This window comes from Manis javanica, chromosome 5 (genome assembly GCF_040802235.1).
Source record: "Manis javanica isolate MJ-LG chromosome 5, MJ_LKY, whole genome shotgun sequence".
NCBI classification, from domain to species: domain Eukaryota; kingdom Metazoa; phylum Chordata; class Mammalia; order Pholidota; family Manidae; genus Manis; species Manis javanica.
In genome coordinates this window covers 46013995-46037882 of record NC_133160.1, presented here as the reverse complement: position 1 = coordinate 46037882, position 23888 = coordinate 46013995, and positions in this window count along the sequence as shown.

Sequence of the window (23888 nt, the reverse complement as noted above, 5' to 3'; positions counted from 1 at the left end):
CTCACTAGGCCCTCCCCCTGGCATCTGAGTGATTTTGGACTGAATCAGGGTCTTTTGACTTTTCATGGCAATAAAGTGATTGTCAGCAAGTGGCTCATGTGTCAACTTGGAGAACAAAGTCCCTTCCTGTTTGCTGGTCACATTGCCGGCCTCCACTGCCTGTGCCAGTCCACCACGTACATGGAGCAGCCTCTGGGTTAATACCCTTAGCTGCCATGGGTGGGACAGCCCTTGGAATGGCCTAGGGCACTGGCAGGAGTTGCAGGTGAGCAGTGTGTGTTTGTTGAAAGTATAAAGCCCCTTTGTGCCTTCTGGGCTCTGCACTGTCTCTCTGCTGTCTGTGCCAGGCAGCTGCATGCAGGGGGCAGCCTCTGGGACTGGCCTGATTATCTGTGTGCTGGGAGAAGACTCTGTGTGGTTGCTTTGGGCAGGGATGCTCTCTGGCTGCTCTGTAGCAATGGTGGGTCAGCCAGTTTGCTTGCAGTGTGGCAGGAAGGTGGGGATTTAATGGCATGCTGCTTATTGCTGTGAGGGGCTTTGGAGCTGGGTTACCATCCTGGGGGTTAGGGCACCTGAAGTTCCTTAAAGTTCCCAGCCTGCTAGGCTGAGTGGGTCAGGACAATTTTGTCAACTTGTTAAACCCTTGTCCCTTTAATACTTTGAAGCACCCACTTTTCTTTTGTCCCAGGGAAGTGGGCTGTGGGGACCCACTCGCAGTCTCCATCTCGGATTTTATTTTTCTGTTCCTCTCATATCCAGTACACCATGTGATGTGTGTCTGTGCTCCTGGTGCAGATTACTAGGGCTGGTTATTTAGCAGTCCTATGCTTCCACTCCTTCCCCACTCTGATTTTTTCCTCTGACCGGTGAGGTGGGTTTAGGGGATGCTCAGGTACTGCTGGATTATGATGTTGTATCTTACCCTTTTTGTGAGATGCTGAGTTCTCACAGATATAGATGTAGCCTGACTGTTATAATGTATCTTCTGGTCTCTCTTTTAGGAAGAGTTGTGTTTGTTGTATTTTCAAAATACATATGGTTTTGGGAGGAGATTTCTGCCACACTACACATGCCACCATCTTGAGAATCTCCTGAGGGGGTGAAGCTCTTTTGTGCTTCCCGTTCTCAGTGCCCATCTCTGCTGCCCATCTGTGCCAGTCAACCATGTGCAGGGAGCAGCCTCTGGGTCTTGGCCAGTCACATGTGCACAGAGAGAAGCCTCTGCATTAAGTTGTGTTGTTGCTGTAGGTGGTGCAGCCCTCCAGCTGGTCTGCAGCAGTGGTGAAGACAGCGGGTTTGCACGCAGGTGCTGGCATGAAGGAAGGAGCGTCAGGCTGCTTATCACAGTGAGGGGCCTTGGGGCTGTGTTGCCAACAAGGGGGATAGGGTGCCTGAAGCTCCTTAAAGTTCCCAACCTGCTGGGCTGAGTTTGCCAGGACTGTTTTGTCCATTTTTTTCCTCTCCTAAACTCTTGCCCCTTTAGCACCCTTCTGACTGTTGAGAAATCTTTTAAAGCACCTGCTTTTCTTTTGTCTTAGGTGTGGCTAAAATTGTAACATTTCCAGAATATCTCACCCGGCTTTGGTGCATTTCCATATCCTCAGGGGTGGAGAGAATTTCATCTCCATGTCAGTGGGTAATACCAAGGGTATGTCTGAACCTGAGAGGTTAAGGGGAGGGGCTTGCTTGCTTGCTTGCTTCTTCCAGAGCAGTGGAGAGAGATGGCACTGGATTCCAGTTTATAAGCAATAAAAAGGTTTTAAACTTTATTTTTCCCTTTGATTGATTTCATATTTTAGAGACATTTTGCTCTTGGATTTCCTCTCCCCGTACTTACATCTGGTGGAAATCAGTAGGATTTCTCTGAACCCAAAATCTCTCATACTGGGTGCCACCTTTGGGAGGGTTTCCTCTAGCAATGATGGAGAAATGCCCACAACCCCCCTGTGGATGGTGGAGAGGCCTCACTAGATGCAACCACAAAGGGTGCAGCTTCAGCTGTTATTATCCCCCCAGTTGTGGAGTTTCCAATTTGGGAACCCCTAGTGGGAAATTGGCCTAGAGTAAGGTACCTCTTAGAGGGGTGGGGCCTTCCCCAGAACTGGGAAAGGGTGGAAACACCAGAAGCTGCAGAATTAGCCTTCCGTAAGTTGGAAGACTGCTTGGAGACCTTAGGAGGCTGTGTAGTGGCTGGCCTTGTACGATCTCTTTTCATCCAGATAGTGGAAAATGTTATACAGGAGAGGGCCTTAGGCAGGAGAGAGACACATTTCAACATTGTTTGGAGGAGCTGGGCGATAACCTATGGGATATTATTGAAGAGAGACAGTTACTGAAAAGACTGGTTATGCTCCTCAAAGACTCCTTAGTGGGAAAGGAGTAGGCAGCAGGAAAAGCCTCATTGCAAGAAGCCATGGGGGAGGGGGAGAAAAGAGTAGTGCCTTCAGCCCCAGAGATAGTAGAGGAGAAGGTGGGGCCATTGGCAGATCTGTTACCCAGGCCACCACCAGAGGTACAATCTTCTCCTGTTTTAAAGGTCCACCCAACCTTAATTAAGAAAATAAAAATGAAGCCATCGTGGGCTCCTCAATGGGAGGAGCAGGCCCCTCCCCAGGTTGTGGAGCACTCAGTGCTCTGCCCCTATACCCAGGTGATTAAGAGTGATCAAGGCACCCACTTTACTGGACATGAATTACAAGAATGGGTGCAGCAATTAGGAATAAAGTGTAAATTTCATGTACCATATGATCCTACTGGGGCGGGCATGATAGAGAGGTACAATGGTTTGCTGAAATCTGGCTTGAAGTCGGACAACAATAGTCTACAGGGTTGGTTAGTTTGCCTATGAACAGTGCTGCAGCATTTGAATGAGAAGCCACATAAAGGAGCTTTGAGCCCTGTGGATATGCTCACACCCCTTGCTGACTCTCCTATACAATTGTACATCCAAACCAAAGAAGAGTTATTGAAGCCAGGATATGGCCAGCAGAGCAACATCTTGCTGCCAGCCCCTAGTGTGTTAAGCCCTGGAGACATTGTTGAATGGCCCTGGCCCTGGACATTTTGACACATGGACCAGTGATGGCTGGCCCTTCTGGCATCTTGAGGGAAAGGCCTGGAAGCTGGCCTCCTGTATATTCCTGGAATAACAGCTGAATGGCCCCCAAAGTTCACAGTAGTGTACTCAAAATGTCCAGGAGGTAAGCATATTGTGAGGAAGTTTTGTTTTATCTTTATGGCCAGTGCATGTACTCTCTGTAGCCCTATATATTGACCCATCTGTAGCTCTCACAGGGAGAGGGGTAAAGTCTGGTATACTAGACCAGGACAAGATCCCATTCCTGCCACTCTTTTATCACAAGACCTCTCTCTTGCATGTATCATACCTGATGGACAAGATTTGCCTATGCTGGTGTCATTAAAACATGTATCTTATCTCCCTTAAGGTTGTTTTCTCCTACAACCCTTGTGGCCTGAATGCACTCCCTGCCTATAGCTGCTGCATGATGATTGCTCTGAACCCTCACCTACTGCCTGTCTATGGAATGGTTGAGCTATGGCCTTAATCTGCATAAGACTTTGAACCTATCTGAATCCTCCAGCTTGAGGATTGTCATGATCTTATTGCTGTTGCTATTGTTATGTCATTAGTCTGGTCACAATGCTCCCATTTTCTCTTACAGGGACCATTGCAGAAGAAGGGGAACTAGTAGATTGTAAGGCAAGATTTCTGGAGGAATGGCCTGTGGGTAAAATTGTAACATTTCCAGAATATCTCGCCTGGCTTTGGTGCATTTCCATGTCCTCAGGGGTGGAGAGAAGTTCATCTCCATGTCAGTGAGTAATTACCTGGGCAACCAAGGGAGCATCTGAACCTGCAAGGTTAAGGGGAGGGATGCTTGATAGCTTATTTCTTCTGAGCAGAGGAGAGAGTCAGCCCTGGACTGCAGTTTGTCAGCAATAAACGGGTTTTAAACTTTATTTCTCCCTTTGACTGATTTCGAATTGTAGAGGTATTTTGTCCTGGGATTTCCACTCTCCAGACTTACAGCAGGGCAGCCAGTTGTGGAAACCTGTTCACAGTCTTAGTCTCTGACTTTGGCTTTCAGCCTCTCTAATCTCCAGAGCACCATGCAATGTGGGTTTGCAGTGACAGGGTAGATTTCTAGGGCTGGGTATTTAGCAGTTTTGTGCTTCTATTCCCTCCCCACTCTTATTCTCTTCCTTCAGCCAGTGAGCTGAGGTTGACCAAGTGCTCAGGTCCCGCCGGGGACCTTAACCCTTTTCCATGAGTTGTTGACTTCTCCCAGTAGACTGCCTGGTGTATTCATACTTCTGGTCAGTATTTAAAGAATAGTTATATTTGCTGTATTTTCAAAATATATGTGGTTTTGAAAGGAGATTTCTGCCACACTACTCACACCATCATCTTTTTCTTCACTCAGTTCCTGAATCTTTATAGACAGAGGAACCAATGTGGGACTGTCCAACTACCAAATATGTCCACTCTATACTGTTAGTTAAGTCTGTGGATTCAATGGACCTACTGAGACCTTGGGCAGGACTGTACTTATACCTCAAAGTCTAATAGGGATTCTGTGATGATGCTTTGTTTCTTTGGGTATGAATATCATGGCAGGCTCCATATTCCAGCACTCTCAAAATGGAGCTGCCAGTTAGTGACATTTGGCCTCAAGTGAGCTGATGGCTTCAATGCTTGCTCTCTGGATTCCTGATTTAACTTCATTTTGGCCCCTGAGAATTTTGGTTTCTTTCCTATGCATGTATTAAGGGCTGAATTGTATCACTCCAAAATCAAATGCAGAAGCCCTAACCATCAGTACCTCAGAATGTGACTGTACTTGGACATAGGGTCTCTACTGAGGTGATTAAGGTAAAATAAAGCCACTGTATTGAGCCTTAGCCCAATTTTACTGGTGTCCTTATAAGAAGAGGAAACTTGGACACACAGAGAGACCTGGGGAATGTGTGTGCAGAGAAGAAAGGACCTGCAAGGAGAAAGTGAAAAGATGTCATCTTCCAAGTCAAGGAAAGAGGCTTCCAGAGACATCAAAGCTGCTGACACCTGGCCTTGAACTTCCAGCCTCCAGAAGTGTGAGACAATGAATTTCTGCTTTTTAAGAAATTCAGTCTGTGGCATTCAGTTATGGCAGCCCTACAAATTAACACACTGTTGCAGCAGGATGTTGTTCAGGGTGGGTAGTTGAACTAGCTGTAGTTTAAGTCTATCTCCTTATATTTCTATGACTTTTCCTATAAATATTGCGAAGTTGTTATGAGTTGTATACAAGTTTGTGACTGTTGTCTTTTGAACGGATTTTGTCTGTTATCAGTATGGACTACATCTTTTCCTTATTTGTTTATTTATACAGTTTTAAACCATATTTGGTCTAATAAAATGGCTACTCTCCCTTTATTCCCTCCCTCCTAGCCCTGTTACTTATCTGTATTTATATCTATGTTTAGAGATACTCATATCTGGGTTGTCTTATATATATATATATATATGTTTATTGAAGTATAGTTGATATACAATATTATATTCATTTCAAGTATACAGCACAGTAATTTGACAGTCATATACCTTATTAGTCTTCACCCCAACTAGTGTAGCTACTATCTGTCAACATAGATATTACAGAACAATTGACTATGTTTTCTATACTGTACCTCATCCTCATGACTAATTTATATTATGATTGAGATTTTGTGCTTATCCCTTTCATCTCTTTCACTCAGCCATTCCAACCCCTCACTAGTAGTGGTCACCATGGTAACCACTAGTCACTTTTCAGTGTCAGTAAGTCTACTACTATTTGGTTCATTATGTTTTGTTTTGTTTTTAGATTTCACATATAAGCAAAATCATATGGTATTTGTCTTTCTCTGCCTGGCTTATTTCACTTAGCATAATATCCTCTAAGTTCATCCATGTTGTTGCAAATGGCAGGATTTCTTTCTTTTTTGTGGGTGAGTAATATTCTATTGTATATATGTACCACTACTTTATCCATTCATCTACTGATGGACATTTAGGTTGCTTCCTTATCTTGGCTATTGTAAATAATGCAGCAATAAATATAAGCGTTCATTTATCTTTTCAAATTCCAGTAGTGCAGGTTTGGGGTTGTATGGTATTTCTATTTTTAGTTTTTTGTGCAACCTCCATACTGCTTCCCACAATGTCCATACCAATTTAGATTCTCACCAATAGTGCAGGAGGGTTCCCTTTTCTCCACATTCTTGTCAACACTCATTATTTCTTGTCTTTTGGATAGTGGCCATTCTAACTGGTGTGAGGTGATATCTCATAGTAGTTTTGATTTGCATTTCTCTGATGATTAATGATGTGGAGCATCTTTCCATGTGCCTGTTGGCCATCTGTATGTCTTTGGAAAAATGTCTACTCAGATCCTCTGCTCATTTTTTAATGGGTTATTGATGATTTGTTTTTTGCTGTTGAGGTATATGAGTTCTTTGTATATTTTGGATGTTAACCCTTATCAGATGAATCATTTACAAATATATTCTTCTATACTGTAGGTTGCCTTTTTGTTTTGTTGATGGTGTCTTTTGCTGTACAGAAGATTTTTAGTTTGATGTTTTATGCTTTTGTTTCTCTTGCCTGGGGAGACATATCCTGGAAAAAATTTCTCATGCTTATGTTCATAAGATTTTTGCCTGTTTTATTCTAAAAGCTTTTTGGTATCATTTCTTATCTTTAGGTTTTTATGGTTTCATGTCTTTAGATCTTTAATACATCTTGAGCTTACTTTTATGTGTGGTGTTAGGAAGTAGTCCATTTTAGTCTCTTAGATGTAGCTGTCTGTTTTTCCCAACACCACTTATTGAAAAGACTGCCTTTTCTCCATTGTATTTTCATGGCTCCTTTATCATATATTAATTGATGATATATGCATGGGTTTATTTCTGGGCTCTCTATTCTGTTCCATTGATCTGTGTGACTGTTTTTGTGCCAGTACCATACTGTTTTGACTACTATAGCTTTGTTGTATAGCTCAAAATCAGGGAGCATGATACCCTCAGCATTGTTGTTCTTCCTCAAGATTGTTTTGGTAATTTGGAGTCTTTTGTGGTTCTGTATACATTTGAGGATTCTTTGTTCTAGGTCATTGAAAAATGCCACTGGTATTTTGATAGGGATTGCATTGAATCTGTAAATTGCTGTGGGCAGGATGGCAATTTTGTGAATATTATTTCTTCCTATCCATGAGCATGGGAAAGATTTCCATTTATTTGTATCTTCTTCAGTTTCTTTCATTAGTGTCTTATAATTTTAAAGAGTACAGGTCTTTTACCTCCTTGGTTAGGCTTATTTCTTACAGTTGCATTCCTTTTCGATGGAATTATTTCCTAATTTCTATTTCTTATAGTTCATTGTTACTACATATGAATGCAACAAATTTTTGTATATTGATTTCGTATCCTGTGACTTTTTGCTGAATCCAGTTTTTAGTTCTAATAGTTTTCTTTGTGGAGTCTTCAGGGTTTTCTATATATAATATCATATCATCTGAAAATAGTGATAGTTATTTCTTCCTTGCCAATTTGGATGCCTTTTACTTCTTTTTCTTGTCTGGTTGTTTCCAGTGGCTAGGACCTCCAGTACTATGTTGAATAAAAGTGGCATGAGAATGGGCATCCTTGACTTGTTCCTGATCTTAGAGGAAAAACTTTCAGCTTTTTGCCTTTGAGAATGGTGTTCCCTTTGGGTTTGTCATATATGGCCTTTATTATGTTGAGGTACATTTTCTCTATACCCATTCTGTTGAGAGTTTTAATGATGAATGGATGTTGAATTTTGTCAAATGCTTTTCAGCATCTACTGAGATGATCATGGTTTTTATCCTTTCTTTTGTTAATGTGGTGTATCACATTGACTGATTTATGAATATTATGCCATCTTTGATTCCCTGGAATAAATCCTGCTAGATTGTGATGGATGACCTTTTTAATGTATTTCTGAATTTGGTTTGCTGATATTTTGTTGAGGATTTTTGCACCTATGTTCATCAAGGATACTGGTCTATAGTTTTCTTTTTTTTTTTTTAGTATCTTTGCCTGGTTTTGATATTAGAGTGATACTGGCCTCATAGAATGAGTTTGGAAGTATTCCATCCTCTTCTATTTTAGGAACACTATAAGGATGGGTATTAACTCTTCTTCAAATGTTTGGTAGAAATTTCCCATGAGGCCATCTGGTTCTTGACTTTTGGGGGTGAGTTTTTTTTAATGACTAATTCAATTTCATTACTGGAAATCCATCCATTTGTTAAGACTTTCTGTTTCTTCCTAAGTCAGTCTTGGAAGATTGTATGTTTCTAGGAATTTGTCCATTTCTTCTAAGTTGTCCAATTTATTGGCATTTAATTTTTCATATAATTCTTTTATATCCTTTGAATTTCTGTGTTGTTAGTTGTGACTTATTTTTCATTTCTGATTTTGTTTATTTGTATCCTCTCTCTTTTTCTCCCAATAGCTCTGCTAGGTGTTTGTCTATTTAGTTTATCTTCTGAAAGATCCAGCTGTTGGTTTCACTTACTTTTTTCTAGTGTTTTCTTATTCTCTAATTTATTTATCTCTGCTCAGATCTTTATTATGTACTTCTTACTAACCTTAACCTTGGGCTTTGTTTGTTATTTTTCTACTTCTTTGAGTTGTGAGGTTAGATCATTTATTTGGAATTGTTCTTGTTTCTTGCGGTAAGCCTGTATTGTTATGTACTTCCCACTTAGAACCACTTTTGCTGCATTCCTCATTATTTTGTACTTCAGTGTTTCTGTTTTAATTTGTCTCCATGTATTGTTTGATTTCCCCTTTGATTTGTTCATTGATCCATTGGTTATTTAGAAGCATGTTGTTTGCCTCCATGTGTTTTTACTTTTTTTGTTTGTTTATATACCTCATGTAATTGATTTCTAGTTTCATACCCTTGTGGTCTGAAAAGATGCTTGATACAATTTCTATCTTACTGAATTGTTAATGTTCTTTTTGCACCCTAGTTTGTGATCTACTCTGAAGGACATTCCATATGCACTTGAAATAAATGTGTATCCTGCTGCTTTCAGATGGAATGTTCTGTATATATCTGTTAAGTTGATTAGGTCTAATGTGTTTTTCAATGCCTGTTTCCTTATTTATTTTATGTCTGGATGATCTATGCATTGATGTAAGTGGGGTGTTAAAATGCTCTAATATGTTCCTGTCTATTTTTTCTTTTAGATCTGTTAGTGTTTGTTTTATATATTAAGTAGTTCCTGTGTTGAGTATGTTGACATTTACAATTGTTATTTACTCTTGTTGGTCTGATCCCTTTATCATTATGTAATTTCTTCTTTGCCACTTGTTACTTTTTTTGTTTTGAAGGCTATTTTGTCTGGTATTTGTACTGCTACTCCTGATTTTTTCTCCTTTGTATTCACATGAAGTATCTTTTTCTATCCCTTTACTTTCAGTCTATGTATTTCTTTAGGTCTGAAATTAGTCTCTTGTAGGCAGCATATAGATGGGTCTTGTTTCCTTATCCATTCTGCCTCCCCATGTCTTTTGACTGATGCATGTAGCTCATTTACATTTAAGGTAATTATTGACAGGTATGTATCTATTGCCATTTTATTAATTGTTTTCTGTTTTTTTTGTAGTTCCTCTCTGATCTTCTATTCCTCTCTTATACTGTTTTCTTGTTATTTGATGGTTTTCTTTAGTGTTACGCTTGGATTACTTTTTTATTTTTATTTTTGTGCATCAATTATAGGCTTTAGGTTTGTAGTTACCATAAGGTTCATAGATAGTTTCCTCATTATACAACAGTCTATATTCAGTTGATGGTCATTTGATCTCTACAAATTCTAAAATTACTGTTTTTACTCTTCTTCCACTTCCACATTTTATCTATAAGATGTCATAATCTATATATTTTGTGTGTCCCTTTACTAATTTTTTGTATAGTTAATTTTATACTTTTATTTTTTGAACTTCATGCTGCCTTGTAATTAATTGGTCTACTATCTTTACTGTAGGTTTATTTTCAGATGAAAAATATTTAGAGTTAAGAACATTTCCATAGAAAAATCCCTTTAACATCAGTTTAGTGGTGGTGAATTCTTTTAACCTTCATTTATATGGGAAATCATTAATTTCTCCTTCAATTCTGAATGATAACCTGGCTAGTAAAGGATTATTGGTTGTAAGTTCTTCCCTTTCAATACATTGAATATTTCATGTTGCTCTCTTCTAGCTTGTAAAGTTTCTGCTGAGAAATCTGCTGATGGCCTTATGGAGTTTCCCTTATAGGCAACTGTCTGTCTCTCTCTTGTTGCTTTTAAGGTTCTCTCTTTATCTTTCATCTTTGCAATTTTAATTACTTGTATCTTGGTGTCTTCCTGGTGTTCCTCTTACTGGGGGCTTCTCTGTGGTTTCAGGATCTGGATGTCTATTTCTTTCCCCAGATTGGGGAAGTTTTTTCAGCTATTATTTCTCCAAAGAGACTTTCTACTCCTTTGTCTCTTTCCTCCTCCTGGAACTCCTATTATGCAAATATTGTTTCATTTGGACTTGACACACAGCTCTCTTAAAATTTTCTCATTTTTAACAATTCTTTTTTCTCTCTGTTCCTCAGCTTGGTTACTCTGCAGTTCTTCATCTTCCATCATGCTGATTCTTTCCTCTGCTTCCAGCAGTCTGTTATTTATTTCTCCATTGTATTTTTCATTTCACTTATTGTATTCTTCAGCTCTGAGTGGCTCTTCTTCACATTTTCTATCTCTTTGTTGAAGTTTCTGCTGAGATAATCAATTATTTTCCCCAGTTCAGTGAGTATTTTTATGACTGTTCCTTTGGATTCTTTATCAATAAGATTTCTAATCTTTATTTCATTTAGCCTTTTTTCTGGTGATTTATCTTGTTCTTTTGTTTGGAACATAGTGCTCTGTGTCTTCACTTTGTCTGTGTTTCTGTGTTTCTACCTTTGTGTTAGGTAGATCAGCTGTGCCTTTTGGTCTTGAACTAATGGCTTTATGATGTGGGTGTCCAGTGGTGCCCAGATGCTCAGGACTGCTCACCAGACCTGGTTCTCCTTTGCAGCTGAGCTGCAGTTGTTGGGCTGTGGGTGGGCCCACCTTTCTGCCTGTCTGTTGGCAGTGGTTAATCCCCATAGCTTCCCTCTTGTGCCCTTTGTGTGACAGAGGTACTTCTGCTTGGACTCACTGTGGGTGGGGCCATCCTCTGCCTGTCTGTCAGCAATGGCAGCTGCTGCTGTGTCAAGTTTTCTGGGTGTGGTGAGCATGCTGTGGGGCACTGGGGTATAGCAACTGGGTCAGGTGAAGAGTTTAGACCTGGTTTCTGCAAGCATCTGGCCACTTGAGCTGAGGGAGGGTGAAGGGAGGTGGGGAAGTATCCACCCTCTGCCTACCAGGAAGAAAAATTGAACTGCTGTTGAGCTGAGTGTGCCGGGCAGGGCCTATAGGCAGTGGAGTGCCACCGTGGGACTGAGTGAGGGAGATGGAGCATTTAGAGGTGGCTCCCACAAGCCCTGATGATTTGGTGTGAGGGTGGGCAAGGAAAGTCAGGAAAGTGTGGTCTACCCTCCACCTGCCAGGTAGCAAAGTCAGGTGCTTTGGGCCAAGCAGGCTGGGTGGGGTGAGGTGTGTAGGGGAGTGCTGCTCTGAGGCTGAGACACCAGCAAGGAAAGTGGGGCATTTAGAGCTGGCTCCCTTGAGTGCCTGACCAGCTAGGGTGAGGGAGGGTTGGGAAAGTGTTGTTCCCCTGCTGTTTCTCTTCCAGAGAGAGTTCCCTCCATCTCCCACCTTCCTGTCACTCTACCTGCTCCTTGTAAATCTTTCTAACTGCTACCTCTGTGCTGTGTTTCAGTGGGACTGACAGAGCATGCTTGTCCTCCACAAGCAACAGGAGTCTTGGCCCCCAGTCTTGGCTCCAGCTTTCCCTGATGTCCAGCCACATAAATCACCAAAGCCCAGTGCAATGTGGATATATCTTCCTAGAGCAGATCTCCATTGCCAGGTGTGCCAGAATCCTGAGTATTTATCCCCTGCACACTCTATTCCTCTCCCTCCCACTTGTGGGCTGGGATTGGGGAAGGGATTGAGTCCTGACTGATTATGATCCTGCCCCTTTAACCTTCTCAACATGGTACTCTCTCCTTCACCAGATGTAGATGATATGTTCTACAGTTTACAGGGTTAGCAACTGCTTCCTCAGTGTGTATGTGGGAGGAAGTTTTTGCCTTGACATCCTACTCCACTATCTTTTTGCCATCCCTCCATCTGGGTTGACTTTTTATTGTTGAGTTGTAGGAAGTCTTTATATATTTTGGATACTAAACTTAGCTGATACATGATTTGCAAATCTTTTCTCCCATTCTGTGGTTTATTTTTTCATTTTCCTGATAGTGTCCTTTGAAGTACAAAAGTTTTTAGTTTTGACAAAGTTCAGTGTATGTATTTTTAATTTGATTGTGCATTTGGTGTCATTTCTAATTTCTAACAAACCATTGCTCAATGTAATATTACACAATTTTTTCCTAACTGTCTAATACTTTTAACTCATATTTAGATCTATAATCCATGTTGAGATAATTTTTGTATATGGTGTAAGGTATGGGTCCAAATTCATCATTTTACATGTGGCTATGCAGTTGCCCCAGCACCATTTGTTTAAAAGACTATTCTTTCCCTCATTGTATGGTCTTGTACATCTTCTCAAAAATTAATTGACCATAAAACTAAGGGTTGATTTCCAGAATCTGAATTCTCTTGTTTAGATTTATATATCTATCCTTATGCCAGTAGCACATAATCTTGAATTACCTTACTTTTGTATTAAGTTTTAAAATTGGGAAGTGTGAGTTTTCCAACTTTATTCTACTTTCTTGAGATTGTTTTTGTTATTTTTGTTCCTTTGTATTTCCATATAACCTTCAGAATCAACCTGTCAATTTCTGCAAAAAAGCCAGCTGGGATTTTGATATGGAAAATGTTCAATCTGTAAGTCAGTTTGAAGAGTATTGGCATCTTAACAATATTAAGCCTTTTGATCCATGAACATGGGATGTTTTTTCATTTATGTCTTTACTTTCATCCAACATGGTTTTACAGTCCTGTATTTCTTTTGTTAAGTTTATTAATAAATACTTTATACTTATTGATGCTATTATAAATGGAATTGTTTCCTTAATTTCATTGCTAAAGTAAAAAAATACAATTGATATTTGTATATTTAGCTATATGTAGCTAGTATTCAGAAACCTTGCTGAACTTGTTTATTAGTTCCAGCAGTGTTTCTGTGGATTCCTTAGGATTTTCCATATCTGATATCATGTCATGTGTAAAAAGAGATAGTTTTACTTCTTCCTTCCCAATCTGCATGTCTTTTCTTTTTCTTGCCTAATTGTCCCAGCTGGAGCTTGTAACCCAATCTCAGAGGCTTTACCTTTTATTTCAATGAAGAAGTAATTTACACATCATAAAACACACAAATCATAAGCATGCAGCTTGATGGAAACTTATGTGTGTGTACATGTAACTGCCAATCAATATATAGAACATTTTCACCACCCCAGAAAGTTCTTTATTTCCAGCCAATACTTCTCTGAGGCAACCACTACAAACTTCTATTACCATACATTATTTTTGTCTACTTTTGACCTTCATATAAACGTAATCATACAGTAATCCATTCTTTTGTCTCTGGCTCTTTCACTCAATGTAATGTTTTTGAGATTTTTGAAATTAAGAATGGATGCTGTGGTATGCTTCCCAGATCTCTCTTTCAAGACAGAAGCACTCATTCTTCAGTTGCTAGGAGTTCATAGCTACGTTCCTCTCCGGGAATTGCCTTCAGCTGAAAAAAGCAGTCTGGCTGAAGGTATGTCACTATGGTTTTCAGTTACATTTCCCTAATGAGCAATTATTTGGTGCTCCTATTTATATGCTTAGCCATTTGGATATATTTTTTTAAAAATGCCTTTTCAAGTCTTTTGTCCATATAAAAATTGGTTTATTTGACGTTCTTGATAGGTAAGAACTTAATGGCATAAGGTGTTATTTATAAGCTCTGTATATGAGTCCTTTGTCAAATATTTTTATGGCATAAATGTTTGTGTCTCCCCTCCCCCATTCATATGTTGAAATCTTAACCTCCAGGTGATAGTACTACAAGGTGGGGGTATTTGGTAGGTAATTAGGTCATAAAGGTGGGGCTGTCTTGATTTGGATTTGTGTCCTTGTGAAAGAGGCCCATAGAGCTCCCTAGACCTTGTGCCATGAGAGGGCAGTGAGAAGATGATGCCGGGGTTCTTGTTCATGAAGCCGAAGAATGAGCTTCAGAAACAGTCAAGGTAGGAGAGCAAGGTACAGGCTTTTATTTAGAGATGAAGTGAAAGAACAGAACTCCCGGCTCATGCCAGGAGGGGACAAGAGAGTCCATGGTGGTGCGTTGTCTAGGGGTTTTATAGGCAGTTGAGGATTTTTCTAGAACACGGAAAAAAACTTTGGGGTGTGGACTTGTTAAGTGGTCCCTGAATATTAAAGATTAACTTAACATAATGAATTTCCTGCCTTGATTTCTCTCTGGGACACTGGTGCCTTGGTCTGGGAGCACATCAAAAGGCTGCCTGCCCAGCCCCCAAGGTGGGCTGAGAAGTATTGTCTATTTGTTAAAGAATCCTGCCTCTTGAACTTTCTGGGTGTTAAAATGCAATCTTATCTTTAAGATGGAATTCTTCCTGCCTTTTACCATGTCGTCTACAGTTGGGTCTGCATGCTAAGTTAATTGCTCAGTTTGCAAAATTACTTTGTCAGATCTGAAGGAGGAAAGACACTACATAGGCCTGGGCCTTTTAGTATGTTAAAGTGAATATTACACATGGCTACAAATGATTAGCATAGCTGAACATGTGCCACTCTTCCCCATCTGGGGAATATTAACTGACCTCACTGAAGAATGATTCCAGAACTTAATGTTTAACATAGAGTTTCAATAGGGACTTCTTTGCCCATTGTCACATTGTTCTGACCATAAATATTCCATCCTGCTTTTCCCAGAGGCTCTCACCCTACTCTGACTACACCCACAGTCCCTGTCTCAAAAGCACCATCTGTGAACCAGGAAGTGAGTTATCATCAGACACTGAATTTTCTGTCACCTTCATTTTTGACTTCCTAGCCTCTAGAACTGTATGCAATAAATTTCTGTTGTTTATAAGCTACCCAATTATATTTTGTTATAGCAGATGAAATGGACTAACAGATATATAAGCTGAGAATATTTTCTCCCTGTGTATGTATAATTTATAATAATTATAAATATATATCGCCTTTAATGGTGTCTCTTGATGGGTGTAAGTTTACATTTTGGTGAGGTATGTTTATCAGTTTTTTTTTATTCTATTGTCTATAGTTTCTGTGTCCTATTTAAGAAATCTTTGCCTATCCCACCTTCATGATGATGATGGTATCCTGTTTCCTTTTAAGACCTTTATAGTTTTAGATTTCACATTTAAATTTATGATCTATCTTGAATTAATTTTTGTGGATGGTGTGAGGTAGGGGTCAAGGTTCATTTTTTAAATACAGATTCCCTGGGATGATATACTCAAAATGCTGAAACAGAGAAACTGCTAACAGAGTATACTGCTTCTAGAGAAGATGTCCTTCAGGAATGAAGGCAAGATCAAGACCTTTACAAACAAACAAAAGCTGAGTGAGTTCATTACCACTAAACGTGACTTTTAAGAAATGCTGAAAGTTCTTCAAGCTGAAATGAAAAGATCTAACTAGTAATATGAAACATATGAAAATAAGCAGCATACTTGTAAAGACAATTGTATGGTCAGATTCAGAATACTCTAATACTATAATATGGTGGTGTGTTAACCACTAACCTCTAGAATAAAGGCTGAAGGACAAAAGTATTAAAAATAACTATAGCTACAATAATTTGTTGATGGATATACAATATAAAGAGATGTAAAGTATGACATCAAAAACGTAAAATATTTGTGTAGGGGAATAAAAGGGTAGAGTTCTTGTGTGTGACTGAAGTTAAGTTGTTATTAACTTAAAAAAACTGGTATCTCTTTATAAGATGTTTTAAGTAAGCCTCAGGTTAACCACAAAACTAAAACCTGTAAGTAGATAACATAGGATTAAGAGAAAAAAATGAAAACATACCACTATGGAAAATTCACAAAAGAAGGCAGCAATAAAGAAAGAAAGGGACAAAGGAAATACAAAATAGCCAGAAAACACTTAGCAAGATATAAACAGTAAGTTGTTACCTATCAGTAATTACCTTAAGTGTAAATGGATTAAGTGCTCCAATCAAAAGGCATAGAGTGGCTGAATGAATTAAAAAAACACACACATAAGACCCAACTAAATACTGCCTACAAGAAGACACTCACTTCAGCTTCAAGGACACAGGTAAAGGTAAGGGATAGAAAAAGATTCCATGCAGACAGAGACCAAAAGAGAACAGGGGTAGCTATACTTATTTCAGACAAAACAGACTTAAAGTCAAAAACTGTAAAAAGAGACAAAGAAGGTCATTATATAATGATAAAGTGGTCCATTCATCAAGACAATATAGCAATTATAAATATATATGCACCCAACATCAGAGCACCTAAATGTATTAAGTAAATACTAACAAATCTGAAAGAAGAAATAGACAACAGTATAATAATAATAGGGGAATTCAATTCCCCATTTTAAACAATGGATAGATTACACAACTGTGGGTAAAATTGTAACATTTCCAGATTATTTTGCCTAGCTTTAGTGCATCTTCAGGGGTGGAGAGAAGTTCATCTCCATGTCAGCAGGTAATTACCTGGGCAACCCAGGGCATGTCTGAACCAGCAAGATTAAGGGGAGGGGTCGGCTGGCTTGCTTGCTTGCTTCCTTCTGGAGCAGAGGAGAGAGATGGCTCTGGACTGCAGCTTGTAAGCAATAAAAGAGTTTTAAACTTTATTTCTCCCTTTGATTTCGGTTTTAGGTATTTTGTCCTATCCTCTCCCCAGACTTACATCTGATGGCAGTTGGCAGGGTGCCTCTGAACCCAAAATCTGTCATAATGTGTGTGACCTTTGGGAGGGCTGCTCCTGTGGTTGGTGGGAGGCCCCAGTGGATGCAGTGGCAGAGGGTGCTGCTTCACCTGTTATTATCCCCCCAGCTGTGGGGCTTCTAAGCAGGGAACCCCTAGTGGGGAATTGGTCTAGGGAAAAGTACCTCCTAAAGGGGTGTAGCCTTCCCCAGAATTGGGGAAGGGTGGGAACACCGGAAGCTGCAGAATTAGCCCTCCCTGAGTTGGAAGACTGCTTGGAGACCTTAGGGGATCATGTGGCAGCTGGTATTGTAGGGTCTCTTTTCATCCAGATAGTGGAAAATGTTACACGGGCGAAAGGATTATCAAGAGGGTTAGTGAGGAGAGAGAGGGACTTAGGTGGGAGAGAGACACACTTCAGCATGGCGTGGAGGAGCTGGGTGATAACCTATGGAGGCTGTTAAAGAAGAGAGACAGTTACTGAAAAGGCAGGTCACACTCCTAGAAGATTCCTTAGCAGCGGCGAGGGGGGAGATGGCAGGAAAAGCCTCACTACAAGAGGCCATGGGGGAGGAGGAGGAAAGAGTAGTGCCTTCAGCCCCAGAATTGGTGGAGGAGGAGCTGTTGGTGGAGAAGCCCGAGGGAGAAGAGGAGGAGGCAGGGCCATTTGGCAGATCTGCTACCCAGGCCACCTCCAGAGGTACCATCTTCTCCTGTTTTAAAGGCCTTCCCAGCTGTAATTAGGAAAATGAAAAGGAAACCACTGTGGGCTCCTCAGGGGGAGGAGCAGCCTGCTCTCCAGATTGTGCAGCACTCCATGCCCTACCCCTATACCCAGGATGAGCTGGTGGACATGAGCATCCGGGATAGGCAAAGGCCATCAGAATCTCTGCCTACATGGCTTTTACGTCTCTGGGATATGGGGGTGGAAAACATTGTTGTGTCAGGTACTGAGATGAGCAGAATGGCTTCACTGACGACTCACCCTTCCCTCTGTCAGCGGTTGCAAAATGCCAATCACACCTCAAGGAATCAGAAATTCCTGGAATGGCTGACAGCTGCCATCAGGACAGCTTGGCCTAAACAGGGTGATTTACCATGTTTTCCCAGTAGATGGAAAACATATGCAGAGCTCCAACAGGTACTGCAGGAATTGGGTACAAAAAATATCATCTATAATGTGGACCCCCAGAGCCCTCATGAGGAGGTGTTCACTACAGGAATGAGAAATCTGGTGCTGCATACAGCTCCCATATCTCTCTTTAGGTCCTTAGTGAATACTCTTGCCTCCAACCTAGGGAAACCCATAAGTGAGGCTACTCATGCTTTAGCAGATCTGGGGGAGGTTGAAACAATACGGGCACGGAGGGAAGTACGGGCCACAACTGAAAGGAGAAGTGCAAAAGGCCCCATGAAGGTCCCAAGGACCCAGATGTGAGTTGATTTGATAAAGGCTGGGGTAGTGAAAGAATAACTCGATGGGCAGACCAATAGGATCTTGTTAGAACTGTGGCACCAATTGAAGCCAGAGCAGCAGTTCCAGCCACTGAGGTCCAGGACCTGGAAACCAGAGTCAAGGCCTCATGCTCAGCCTGTGTTCCTGCAAAACTTCATGGGAGACAGTACTCAGGATTCACCTGAGCCCTCATCCCCACAAGAGGATGATTGGGCATCACGTTTCGACTGGGGAGTGGTCAGAGTCCCCACCTTGGGGGACATGGTGGGGACCCGAGGCCACACATATAAGCAGCAATCATTAGTTCCCTGTGAATGTACAATGTGTCCTGGCGCTGGTGGACACAGGGAACCCCTGCTGTGATAGATGGCTATGGGGGTAAGGCAATTAGAGTGAAGAAAGCCCAAATCTCATTAGGGTTAGGGCATTTACCCCCAAAGGAGTATACAGAGTACATTTCTCCCATCCCTGAATATATTTTGGGGGTAGATATCCTGCAGGGCCTGTGGTTACAGACCACTGCAGGTGAGTTCAGACCGAGGGTACGTGTGGTAAAGGCAGTTCTGAGGGGACATGTTAAGCACCCACCTGTAGCTCTGCCTGTACATCAGTGGGTGACAAATATTAAGCCGTATAAATTGCCTGGGGGGCACAAGGAAATTGGGGAAACTCTAAAGGATTTGGAGAGGGTGGGCATCATAAAGCCCACTCATGGTCCTTTAAATTCCCCCGTGTGGCCAGTGAGAAAGCCAGACAGCTCCTGACAGATGACTCTAGACTACAGGGAACTGAATAAAGTCACACCCACTTTGCATGCTGCTGTCCCCTCTGTAGCAGACATTCTGGACACCCTCAACCATGAACTGGGAACATATCATTACATAGTAGACCTTGCTAATGCTTTCTTCTCTATTGACGTAGCACAGGAAAGCCAGGAAGTTTGTCTTCACATGGGAAGGCTGGCAGTAGCCATTCACTGTCCTTCCACAGGGATATCTCCACAGTCTCACCATCTGTCATGGACTTGTAGCGCAGGACTTGGCCACATGGAAGAAACTGCAAAAAGTATGGTTGTATCACTACATTGATGACATTTATGCTCACATCTGATTCTCTTTCAGATTTAGAAGGGCAGTTCCTAGACTGTTGCAACATCTACAGGAAAAAGGATGGGCTGTGAACAGCACCAAGGTTCAGGGACCTGGTTTGTCTGTGAAATTCTTGAGGGTTGTCTGGTTGGGTAAAACTAAAGTTGTTCCTGAAGCAGTCATAGACAAGGTCCAGGCTTTCCCCACACCTACCACTGTGGCAGTATTATAAGAGATTTTGGGTCTTTTGGGATACTAGAGAGTGTTTATCCCGCACTTGGCACTAATTCTGAAGCCCTTATACCGATTCATATGAAAGGGCATTGGGTGGGCCTAGGATGAGACTGTGCAGCTGCTTTTACTGCTGCCAAGTGGGCAGTCAAGGCTGTACAGGCCTTGAATGTAACAGACTCATCAAGGCCCTGTGATCTAGATGTTCATGTAACTGAAGATGGTTATGGATGGGGTCTTGGCAGTGGCTTGAATGGACATGCCAACCTATTGGATTCTGGTCACAACTATAGAAAGGAGCAGAGGTCTGGTACACCTTGATAGAGAAGCAACTGGCTGCTGTGTACCATGCCTTGCTGGCTACGGAGCTCATTGCTAGAACAGCTCCGACCAAGGTAATAACCATCTATCCCATTGTGGGGTGGGTGCAAGACTGGACCCAAAGGCCAGAGAGTGGCATGACACAGACATCTACAGTGGCCAAATGGGGCGCATTTTTACAGCAGCGCAGTGCCCTCTCTATTAGTCCCTTAAGTGGAGAACTCCAATGCTTATTGGAGCCAGTGACCTATACCAGTGGAAAGCAGGAAGAACTTGCTTTTCAGCCCTTGGTAGCCAAGACTCCTCATCAGGAGGGAAAAGCCCCCATACTTGAAGATGCTTGGTTCACAAATGGCTCCAGTCGTGGGCAGCCCCCGAAGTGGAGGGCTGTAGCTTTCCATCCTAAGAATGAGACAATATGGATGGAGGATGGAGAGGGGAAGAGCAGTCAGTGGACTGAGTTACAGGCAGTATGGCTCGTGATCACCCAGGAGCCTTACCCCATAGTTGTCTGCACTGACAGTTGGGCTGTCTATCAGGGTTTGACCCTGTGGCTACTGACATGGTACCATGCCAACTGGATGGTTGGTCACCAGCCCCTTTGGGAGCAAGACCTATGGGCCTCTGGTTGGACTAAGACTGTTACTGTATATCATGTGCCTGGCCATTTGCCTTTGGCATCCCCAGGGAATGATGAAGCAGACACATTGGCCCAGGTGCGCTGGCTAGAAGGAAAGCCTGCCTCTGATGTGGCCCAAATGGCTGCACCAGCATTTGTTGGACACAGGGTAAAAAACAATGTGGGCTCTAGCCCATTGGTGGGGCTTGCCATTAATCTTTGAAGAAGTCAGCAAAGACGGGAAGGAGTGCCTTGTGTGCTCTAAGAGGTACTTACACCGAGTCCCACAGCAACATGGGACAATAGTAAGGGGACCAATACCTCTTGTCAGGTGGCAAATAGATTATATTGGGCCTCTGCTCATATCAGAAGGATATCGGTATGCCATGACTTGTGTGAACATGGCTACTGGACTACTGGTTGCTTTTCCTGCACGTCGTGCAGATCGGCAAATGACCAAGAGGGGCCTGGAGCATCTCTTTGCAGCCTATGGCCGGCCACAGGTGAGTGAGAGCGATCACGGCACCCACTTGACTGGACATGCATTACAAGAATGGTTGCAGCAATTAGGAATAAAGTGGAAATTTCATGTACCATATAACCCTACTGGGGCAGGCATGATAGAGAGGTACAACGGTTGGCTGAAATCTGGCCTGAAGTCAGACATCAATAGTCTGTCTACAGGGTTGGTTTGTTTGTCTATGGACAGCGTTGCAGCGCTTGAATGAGAAACCACGTAAAGGAGCTTTGAGCCCTGTGGATATACTCACACCCTTTGAAGAAGAATTATTGAAGCCAGGATATGGCCAGCAGAGCAACATCTTGCTGCCAGCCCCTACTGAGTTAAGCCCTGGTGACACAGTTGAATGGCCCTGGCCCTGGACATTTTGACACATGGACCAGCGATGTCTGGCCCTTCTGGCACCTTGGGGGAAAGGCCTGGAAGCTGGCCTTCTGTGTATTCCTGGAATAATAGCTGAATGGCCCCCAAAGTCCATGGTAGTGTACCCAAAACGTCCAGGAGGTAAGAGCATCTTGCAGGAAAGTTTCATTTTATCTTTATGGCCAGTGCATGTACCCTCTGTAGCCCTATATATTGACCCATCTGTAACCCCCACAGGGAGGGGTGTGAAAGTCTGGTATACTAGACCAGGATGAGATCCCATTCTCGGCACTGTTTTATCATAAGACTACTCTCTTGCATGCATCCTACCATGTACAAGATTTGTCTATGCTGGTGTCATTAAAACATGTATCTTATCGCCCTTAAAGTTGTTTTCTCCTGCAGTCCTTGTGGCATGAATGCGCCCCCTGGCTGCAGCTGCCACTTGATGATTGTTCTGAACCCTCAGCTACTGTTTGCCTGTGAAATGGAAGGACTATGGACTTAATCTGCATGGAACTCTGAACCTAGCTGAATCCTCTGGCTTGATAATTATCATGATTGTGCTGCTGTTGTCAAGGAAAAAATTCTTAAAGAGAGGTTTGAGTTTGTCTAATGTTTGGTAATGCAATTGTTAGGAATGAGTAAACAAGTGTAGAAACATATTTTGTGCTGCATAGGCTGAATCCTCTGGTTTTAGGATTATCATAATTTTTTTGCCGTTGCTATTGTTATGTCATTAGTCTGGTCACAATGTTCCAGTTTTTTCACCCAAGGACCATTTTGGAAGAAGGGGAAGGAGTAGATTGTAAAGTGAGATTTCTGGAGGGGGTGGCCTGTGGGTAAAATTGTAACATTTCCAGATTATGTTGTCTGGCTTTGGTATATTTGCATATTCTCAGGGGTGGAGAGAAGGTCATCTCCATGTCAGTGGGTAATTACCTGGCAACCCAGGGAGCCTCTGAACCTGCGAGGTTAAGGGGAGGGACTTGCTTTCTTCCAGAGCAGAGGAGAGAGATGGCCCTGGATTGCAATTTGTAAACAATAAAAGGGTTTTAAACTTTATTTCTCCCTTTGACTGATTTTGGTTTTTAGAGGTATTTTGCCTTGGGATTTCCTCTCCCCGGATTTACACCAACAAAAAATCAATAAGGGAACATTGGACTTAAACTATCCTTTAGACCAAATGGACCTAATAGACATATCAGAGCGTCTCACTCAACAGATGCAGAATATATATTCTTCTCAAGGTCACATGGAACATTCTCCAGGATAGATTATATGTTAGTTCACAAAACAAGTCTCAGAAAATTTGAATAGATTGAAATTTTACCAAGTGTCTCTTCTGGACCACAAGGGTATGAAACTAGAAATCAGTAAGAGCAAGAAAAATGGAAAATGCATAAATACATGGAAATTAAACAACACCCTCTTGAGTAACCAATAGGTCAGAGGTTTTCTAAAATTTTCTGTCTTTCAGTAGTTGCCTCCAAAACTCAATTAACATGGCCTCTCACTAGTTCTTAATTTTTTAAAAATCTTTCCACATTTCCTATTAACCTCTTATATTACATGAAGTTGTGGTTCACATACACCCTTTCCTTATCTTCCCCTCCTATGTTTTAGTAGCTAAATCTTTTGTATTTGTCTGCTGATTACATTTGCCAACCTTTTCCTTATATTTTATAATTTAAGCCATTTTGCCAAGTACTGCTGTTACTATGTATGCAGAAAAACAATGTTTGCTTTATGTATAAGAGACCAGACCCTTATGTGTTACTTTTCTGGCTGTAAATATTATTTCCCTTTGGGATCTGAATACATTTTTCACCTTTGATTTAATCTGCATCACTTCAATTAAAGGACAGAAAAATAAAAGTCACATAGGAGTCCTTGTGTGTGTAGAATAGAAGTCTGATGAAATATGAAACCACACAGACACGCATACACAGAACCAACGTCAACAACTGATTCTTCCTGTTATCTGAGTAGCAAGGGTAAGAGACTCTTTGAAATCCTCCCTGGGTTCCATGTAAATGAACAAGATAGTTATGTAGCAAATGATCTTCAAAGTGGGTATCTTCCCAACAAATATTTGCATTGATTTTGTTGTTCCTAAAGACTGATTGATGCCAGAAGGAACAAAGGGGTCAACAAACACCATCTCTGCCATTGCCCCCATGTCCT